The following is a 9,829-nucleotide window of genomic DNA, read 5'->3' on the forward strand; positions in this document are numbered from 1 at the left end:
TTCTGGCTCACCTATGTCAGTCATTAATGAGGAAACTTTCAACGAGTGTAACAAAGAGAATATTTATCCTACATTTCCTTTAGGCAAAACGAAAGTGAAAGGAGCAGTATCGAGTAAAGGAGTGGATGTAAAATTACAGACGCATTTATCATTTTGTATTGGAGGTCATATTTTTCACTCAAATTTTTGGATTGTTCCTTTATTGACAACAGACGTAATTTTAGGTACTAATTTTCTCGTACAACACGACGCAGTGGTTGATTTCCAAAATTCTTATTTAATGTTAAAAGATGAAAATGTGCAATTAGCTTTAGAATTTCAACATTCACTATCTGCAGAAGAACAAACAATTAACTGCACAGAGGTCATTTCCGCAACACGTAACATAAACTGTAATTCCGCATTGTTCACCGACACGTACGTACATAACTATAACACTCCAGACGAAACTGACTACGACGTAATGCAAATGATTTCTGATAAAGTTAAACAAAGCAGTGCAAATACAGACGACGAACGAACGCAATTACATAAAATTCTTTTACAACAAGCTCCAGTTTTCGACAATATTCCTGGTACTATGTCCGGCTTTATGTATGAATTTCAAGTCAAACAGCACGACACATTTAAAGCTAAGCATTATCCTATCCCGTATATTCATAGAGAACAAGTTAAAAAAGAATTGCAGGATATGCTTGACCAAGGTATTATAGAACCGGCAGTTAGTCCGTACATAAACCCGCTACATATTGTTAAGAAAAAGGATGGCTCACTTCGCCTTGTACTTGATTCACGTCACATTAATGACATTATTATTAATGAAACAGATCGACCACAGACATTAGAAGAACTACTACAGAAATTTCACGGTACAGCAATTTATTCTACATTAGATCTGAAATCGGGATTTTGGCAAATTCAACTTCATCCGAATTGCAGAAAGTACACAGCATTTCTCTGTTTTGGTGACTGTTATCAATTTTGCAAATTACCGTTCGGCCTAACTATTTCTTCTGCTGCTTTTATTCGCGGTTTGAACACAATACTTCCGACAGAACTTAAAGACAGAATTACGACGTACGTAGACGACATTCTTATTGCAGAAGCTAACTGGTCTGAACATAATCTGATTTTAGAACGACTATTGCAAACTTTCCATGCACAAGGACTTACAGTTAACCTCAGTAAATCGCATTTTGGTAAAACTTCTATAAAATTTCTTGGACACGTAATTTCAGCTGAAGGCATTGCGCCTGATCCAGAAAAACTTCAAGCTCTACGTGACATTACTGTTCCTACAACAAAGAAACAATTACGCAGTTTTTTGGGCTTAATTAACTTTTTTCGTAAATTTATTCATCACTCTGCTTTAGACACGCCTAGATTATGCCAATTAACAGGTAAAAACACTATTTGGTCATGGGATAAGCAAGCACACTCTGAATTCGTGAATCTGAAACATGCTTTGTTGAATGCTCCACTTTTATCGCACCCAGATCTTACCAGAAATTTTTCCATTGCCACCGACAGTTCCAACACAGCTTTAGGCGTACACATTTTTCAGGAAATTGAAGAAGATAGCTCTACAGTAATTAAAAACATCGCATTTGCAAGCCGTATTTTGTCACCTGCTGAACGAAATTATTCCGTTACAGAACTGGAAACACTATGTGTTGTATGGGCTTTTACGAGATTTAGGCACTTTCTTTATGGCAGACATACCACCGTTTACACAGATCACAGAGCTATTCAATTTTTACTTTCAGCTAAATTTACTCACGATAGATTAAGCAGATGGAAACTTTATTTACAGGAATTTGATTTTACGATTGTTCACATTCCCGGTACACAAAATGTAATAGCAGACGCATTATCGCGTTCTCTCAGCAACAATCAGCAAGACGTAGCAACCAACTTCTGCAAAGCAAATTTCAGCGTCATGTACATTCAACAAGTTGCATTTGAAAATTTTGTTTCATCGTCATTACAGGACATAGCACGAGAGCAAAGCAAAGACAATGTGTGGAAAGAAATTAAACACCTTTGGCAAGATAAGAATAATGTTACGATTAGAAACCACTACACTGTACGCAATGACATTCTGTTTCGCCGCTCTCATCCAGACAGTAACAATTGGTTATTATGCATTCCTGACGAACTGGTTAACAAATTAATCTGGTACACTCATTTAAGCTACGCACATTATGGAGCAAGAAAATGTTTTCTGATACTGAGACAGAACTGTTATTTTGCCAGCATGGAAAAACGTATACGACGAGTTTTAGCGTCATGTAAAATTTGCCAGAAAGCTAAGTCTGACACCACTTCACACATTCCTCCATTATATCCCATTGTACCTGTTAAATTAAGACATATGGCCGCAGTAGACATTTTTGGTCCAATTCCGAGAACTAATAGAGGTTTTTGCTACATCTTTGTCGCTGTTGAACTCACTTCAAAATTTGTTACCTTCACTCCGTTACGCAAAGCTACTGCTAAAACTGTTTCGAAAGCATTTGTAAAGCATTTCTTATTTCATGTAGGGCATGTGATGAAAGTAATTTCTGACAATGGATCACAATTTCGTTCTGTCATATGGACACGCATGTTACGAGCTAGAAACATTTCTCCGATTTATATATCCAAGTACCACGCCTCTTCGAACCCTTGTGAACGATTAATGAAAGAAATTGGTAAACTGTGCAGAATATACTGCCACAAAAGACATGTTAATTGGGACACACACATACACTCATTCCAAGATGTAATTAATTCCATTCCAAATGAATCCACTATGCTATCTCCGTCTGTTATACTGAAAAACGTTGAACCACCAAACAAAATCAGAGAATTAGTAACATTTCCTACATCTCGTCGATTACGACACCACGAAATAATTGACATTGCGCTGAACAACATCAAACGTGCCGCAGAGCGCCGGAGAAGACAGCAAAAACAGGTTTGTAGACACCGAGATTTTCACGTTGGACAGAAGATATTAGTACGTACACACTATTTATCCAGCAAATTAAAAGGTAAGTGCAGTAAATTTGAACTTCTATACGCAGGTCCATATCGGATTCGCAGCATTCCTCACCCCAATGTTGTACACGTCGAAACTCTGAGAACCAGAAAATCGAAAGGCAACCATCATGTGTCAAACATTAAACCCTTTATCGAATGAAACCACTTTACGATGTAACATGCTATGAGGCCGTTTACACATTTTATGACCACTTATGCAATTATATTCACATGACTAATTACTGATGATTATCGTATTTTTTCTTGGCAAGTGCCCGGCAAGGTAAGGTTAGCAGGTCGCTCTTGTTGTCGTTACACATCAGACCGTGCATATTTTCCAGATGAACTTACACATTTTGTGACCACTTATGCAATTACATTTATGTGACTACCTATTGATGATTATCGTATTTTTTTTTCTTGGCAAGTGCCCGGCAAGGTAAGGTTAGCAGGTCGCTCTTCTTGTCGTTACACACTAGACCGTGCATTTTTTTCAGATGAACTTACGCATTTTATGAATAATTATGCAATTCTCTATAATGACGCATTAATTTTATCAAATTCTCTCTCCATTGAAGTCTTTAATTATCGCATCTATTAACTACACTACATATAAGCTGAACACAACGAATGTCACATTTTGTCTTTCTTATGTATGTACGATTGTTTTCATGTTTTGTTTGTATGCACTGTGAACTAGTTAAGGTATAACACACACCATTTGACTTTGACATTTTGCCTTGTGATATCTCAACATCGTGACTGTTTTACATTTTCCTTTTTTGCTGCTGCATTACGATATTCTCTGTACACTTTTTGCCTTTAAACACTGTCTGTGCTTTGAGATGTTACGTTTTCTGTCATGTTATGTTGTATGCTTAATTGAGTCACTATTAACCAGTCACTATTTAATGGGTATATGATTTAAATGCAAGACATTAATCTTTGTTCATCAATTTCAGAAATAAATGATGCGTACAGGAAATGAATTAAACAAAAGTGGGAATTTCACCTATGGAATAAACGAAAGAAGATGCAATAAGCTAATGAGGACGAGTAAATGGATCAGAATTAACAAGCATTAACCAGAATATATTATACACATCGCAGAATAGCAGTCTTAACTAATTTTTTCTTTCAGAATACAAAGCGATTGATGCAAGCTGTCAGACAGAACTACACATTTTAGTTTTAAGTGATGAAATATGCTAGGGATTAGGAATAGTTGTGTGATGAATAATGAAATGATTTTTGCAGATGATAATGAATGCTGATAATGAACAATGATGAAGAATATGGTACTATGAATAATGAAGTTTTTGTTTACAGGTGATGATAATGATGGAGTTATGATGATATGAATAATGAAGTTTTTCTTTACAGATGAGGATAATGTTGAAGTTATGTATTTATGCTATGTAGTTATTTAAGTATTTGTTGCAGTTTACTTTGACAGCAGGTGTTATATTGCGTAGTAGGATGACTGAAGGTTTTGGAAAGGACAGCTATGGAACACATTTTTTATACACATTTCACTACCTGTTAATTCGAAGTTCACTACTTTTCAGCATAGTCTGCGTTTCTTCTTTCAGTTCAATAATCCATTTTGTATTTTTCTTTCAGGAGAAGCTTTTTATGATACTTACTAAACTTGTTACTTATTATACCTGTTCTAGTACTTGCATTTTTCTTACCCACTTGTGTCTATCATTTATAAATGTGATAACCTTGCTACAGCTGACTCATGACGAATGACGTTACACAATCTTTTCATTTATAGGAACAACCTAGAAGCAATTTTTTCTCTTATTTCTTCTTGCTTTCCCTTATAATTACCCAAAGCAATGCATTGCTAGCAGAAAAAACAAAATGTATTAACAGTCCCAGATAATGTCACTAGTTTATGATAATTCTGAATAACACTGATCAGCTCTGAATAGTATGTCACTTGAATAATGACTTCTTAATGATATCAAAACATAATTGCCACTATCTATTGTAATGAGAGTACTTATTATGCCCATGCTTATTAATGCTAATAATGTTTTATACTATTCAGTACTTGCTGGCCACTGAGTGCCCATAATTAATGTAACTTATAATGCCCATGCTTATTAATGCTACTAATGTTTTGTACTATTCAGTACTTGCTGGCCACTGAGTGCCCATAATTAATGTAACTTATAATGCCCATGCTTATTAATGCTACTAATGTTTTGTAGTATTCAGTACTTGCTGGCCACTGAGTGCCCATAATTAATGTAACTTATAATGCCCATGCTTATTAATGCTATGACTGTAGTTAACTGATTTTTAATAATGATTTCTTAATGATATGAAGAATACTGAATGATGAATAATGTTTTATACTATTCAATACTTGCTGGCCACTGAGTGCCAATAATTAATGTAACTTAACGTTTTGTTAGTGTTTTCAATGATGACTCCCCATATTAATACTGAATGATGATAAATATTTTGTACTAATCGAAAGTTGCTAGATTTCTTAATGATATGAAGAATACTGAATGATGAATAATGTTTTATACTATTCAATACTTGCTGGCCACTGAGTGCCAATAATTAATGTAACTTAACGTTTTGTTAGTGTTTTCTATGATGACTTCCCATATTAATACTGAATGATGATAAATATTTTGTACTAATCGAAAGTTGCTAGGCCACTGAATGTTAATAGTTACTTGTAAATATGTCATTTGAATGAGGAAAAATGTTTTGTAATACTCAATACTTGATGGCGATTGATTACCACTCTTGTCTTTAAATTAATTAATGAACATTTTTCTGTAATACTACATTCATGGTACAGAAATGTTCAATGACTAGAGTATGGATACCGCAAACTACTTATGTAATCACTAATCAAGACTTGTGTGTTAGTTAATGTCCTTCACCTTCTGACCTAACTACCTGAAATTATTGTAACATCCATTTGTCTTGTCCATCCTCATTATCATGGAGCACTATATTTGGTTTTTGCACTAATTCTACGTTGGTGTGCCGCCTCTTAAAAGCGTGGTGTTGACACGACATGCTGTCCACCACTGTAGGCGAAGAAATTACTTATGTAATCACTAATCAAGACTTTGTTATGGAGCACTGTGTGCCGCCTCTTAAGAGCGTGGTGTTGACACGACATGCTGTCCACCACCGTAAGCGAAGAAGACGTTATTATGGTCCCACTGTTTGGTGTACCTGATGTACTGCCAAATGATAGTATGGAATACTACTACGACGTTTCACTGTCTTGATACTCTGATAAATACTTCTGGGAACGGAACTGCAGATTGTATCACTTAGTTGTGATTCGGTGGAAAGATATGGACTTTCAGTGCAGCTATGTGCAAACTAAAGTGCTACAACCATGATGCAATCCTTCCTTTCCTATCCTAATAGTGAAAATCATTTTTTTACTAACACCATTTATGTTCATGGCCTATACATTTTTTCTCGATTTGTTGAACTCTAGTGCGAGTACACTTGTGTCACTTGTCGACATGATTTTTGCCATTTGTTGTCAAAATACTAAAGACATTTTCGATTTGTTTTGAAGTGCAGTATGTGTGCACTCTTGTCATCTATATTGTATATACTTTTTGTGATTTGATGATTTTTTCTACTCTTGCGTTTATTTGTTATAAAAATGTTCAAAAGTTTTCAGTGCATGTGCACTTATGTGAATATGTTTTCAACTGAACTACAGTGCCTGTGCACTCTTCTCAATTTTCGATATGATTTGTGTTCATTCTGTATACCTTTTATGATTTATGTCATTTGTTACTCTTGTATATACATTTCGTCTTTTACTGATATGTTCTCCACTGCAGTGCATGTGCACTCATGACACTTGTCAACATGATTTTTTTTTTTTTTTTGCCTGTTATGAAACTGCTAAAGAATTTTTCAGTGTGTGTACACTTTGTTATCTGTCAAATAATTTGTATATACATTTTTCCTGATTTGTTTTGTACTTATATTTTGTCTTGTCTGTAATGTTTTGTAATCGGTGCATGCGCACAACATTTAATTCATGTGATACATCTAAATATTTTGTAAATGTTAATTAATTAAAAGAAAAATTTGTTACGATGGCAAGTCCAAATGACTCACCATCGCTGCCAAATTTTTGCCCCCCCAGTGGAGGGTTATGAAACACGTATGTTGTGCGGCAGCGATGCTGAGACATTGTAGAATCTCTGACCAGAGCAGTTGCGCTCGACTCGCAGTAGCGAGCAGTCAGTCAGTCTGCAGTAGTCAGTCCTCAGTAGTGCTTGGAGTCTGTGAGTAGCAGTAGCGGAGAGCAGTCGGCGGGCGTCGGCACCGCAATGGTCGAGATACAGGATAAGGTATATTGTTAATCAGCCTCGCGCTCAACTAGCAATGTTAATTAAGTGTAATTTTCTGTAAAAATCGCCCCCAATAATAATTTTGATTTTTTTGAAAGCAATTTTTTAACAAAAGTATCATTTGATTCCCTTGCATTTCCTTAAACAAAAAATTCCAGTTAACTTCAAAAAATTTAGTTATGGCGATACATCTATTGCAAGCTGTGCCGCAGAATAAGAGCAGAATTTTGACATGCAGTTTTAATAAGGTAAGAAATTTATTCTGAATTCGCACAGGGCAAACACCGACATTTCGGTTTAATTGAGTTTTGGTTATCACTGTAGTTTCATTGTCATGAGATTATCTTTCATTATTTAATGGGAACTTGTACTTGAGTCAGATAGCGAGCTTTCATTTAATTGTCTTTGCCATTAATATTTTTGTGGGAGCTTACATTTAGCTGTGGCTCCATTACTAATAAATATAGTCTTTTTAAAATTTCTGTGGGGAGGTTACAATCTGTGGTCATTAGTTCCCTAGAATTTACAACTACTTAAACCTAACTAACCTAAGGATATCACACACATCCATGCCCGAGGCAGGATTCGAACCTGCGACCGTAGCAGTCGCGCTGTTCCGAACTGAAGAGCCTAGAACCGCTCGGCCACCGTTGCCGGCCAACCGGTTTCCTCGAAAAGTAACGCAATCACACTAGCGTGTATTAACTATGTGGTCTATGTAAGGGTGGACGGCTTTATATAGAATCACAACGCTCTTCCTGTCAAATGTTCCTCCTACAAGAAGATAAGGTGGGTTAAAGAAGAGAGAGGACCTGTTACTCACTTCTGTTTGAAGAGAAACTGTATGGTTCCGGAGACCTTTTTATGTCTGAAATGTCTATGATCTACATATGCAGACTGAAGCGACAAATGAAAATTTGTACCAAGGCTTCTGCAATGCTGTTCGAGCTTATGGAGAATATCAAGTGGGCTGAGGCGTGAATGAGAATTTGGACCGAGAAGGGAGTCATGCAGGGGTAGTCCGTGCAGTTGTACAGAGCCACTGTGCCAGGGTGGCGTAGTGGTTAGCGCATCTGCCTGGTGAGCAGAAGGCCTGGGTTCAAATCCCAGCCTTGGTGTATATTTTCATTCGTCCCTTCAGTCGGCATATATACATTTATTTATTTTTCGGAATGTAATGGACAGTACCATCGCTTCCGTTTACAGAACGGGGCAAAGAACTCCAAGTGGGGACCACGTCGTCAGAATTCTAACATATACAATTCTAATTCGTGATAGCTTTATGTGGACTGTTTTCACAAAACAAATTTACCTAATTTCCTAGGAAGGCAGGCCTGTGATAACGTACTGCTAAAAAATACATTGCTTTTTCAAAGGATCTATATAGATAGATAGATATTCAGCAATCACAGGCCCTGCAGACCACGCGCTGCTTCCACAAACTGTCTCCATTCCTCCCGTTTTGTGCCCGGTTCCACGAGGTGTCTTCGATTCCCATGGCTGCTAGGTCCTTCGCCAGGTCGCCATCCAGCGCTGCCTTGGTCGTCCAATGGGGCGTTTGGTTTTTGGTTTCCCCGGTAGTGCCATCTCCGCCTGTCTTCCATCTGGCATACGGGTTACATGGCCCACCCATTGTATTCTTTTGCTCTTTATGTTGGTTGTCGCATCTTCCTTCTCCATTCTCCATTATCTAAAACTGGTCCCCATATCTTCCTCATTACTCTTCTTTCAAATATTAATACTTTTCCCCTTTCTCGCTTAGTCATGCTCCATGTTTCTGAACCGTACATTACTGCTGGGCATATCACTGTGTTGTAGACTTTCATTTTTGTGTTCACTGAGATCGATTTAGAGCCATGCGTCTCTCGTAGGGAATGCGTGCATTTCGTTCCCACTGCTATTCTTTCCTTGATGTCCATCATTATGTTGTTGTCCGTGGTAAACCACGATCCCAAATATTTGAACTGGTCTACTCTCTTGAACCTCTTGCCACCTATCTCAAGAAATTCTATCTGCTCTTGTCTTCTTCCTAATTGCGTGAACTCAGTTTTATCTCGATTCACTTTGAGCCCTACCTTCTGTGCATAATCGTCCATTTTCTGGTACATTTCTTTCAACTCGTGCTTTGATTCACTTAATAGTACTATGTCATCTGCATATGCGAGACAATTGAAGTTATCGTCCATCTCTACTCCAGCCCACTCCTGTTGCCTACACTCTTTTATTACTAAGATGACATTGAACAGAACACATGAGAGTGCATCCCCTTGTCTGCGGCCTGTCTCAATCTCGAATGTTTCTGATGTGGCTCCATGGAAACGTACTGCTGCCTTTGACCCTTCCATACAAGCTTGCACCATTCTCACTAGCTTCTCAGGGATTGTGAAGTCCCGCATATATGTCTTCAGATCTCCGTTTTGATTTACAACAGTTGGACA

The 9,829-nt window shown here is 37.2% G+C and overlaps 1 non-coding gene across 1 annotated transcript; it reads left to right on the top strand.

The window, feature by feature from the left end:
- The first annotated feature begins 8,437 nt into the window (after positions 1–8,437).
- Positions 8,438–8,509, top strand: Trnat-ggu (transfer RNA threonine (anticodon GGU)). The gene has a single exon. It is a non-coding gene; the product is annotated as a tRNA-Thr (tRNA).
- Positions 8,510–9,829: the final 1,320 nt, after the last annotated feature.

The sequence above is a fragment of the Schistocerca nitens genome, chromosome 6 (assembly GCF_023898315.1).
Source record: "Schistocerca nitens isolate TAMUIC-IGC-003100 chromosome 6, iqSchNite1.1, whole genome shotgun sequence".
NCBI lineage: Eukaryota > Metazoa > Arthropoda > Insecta > Orthoptera > Acrididae > Schistocerca > Schistocerca nitens.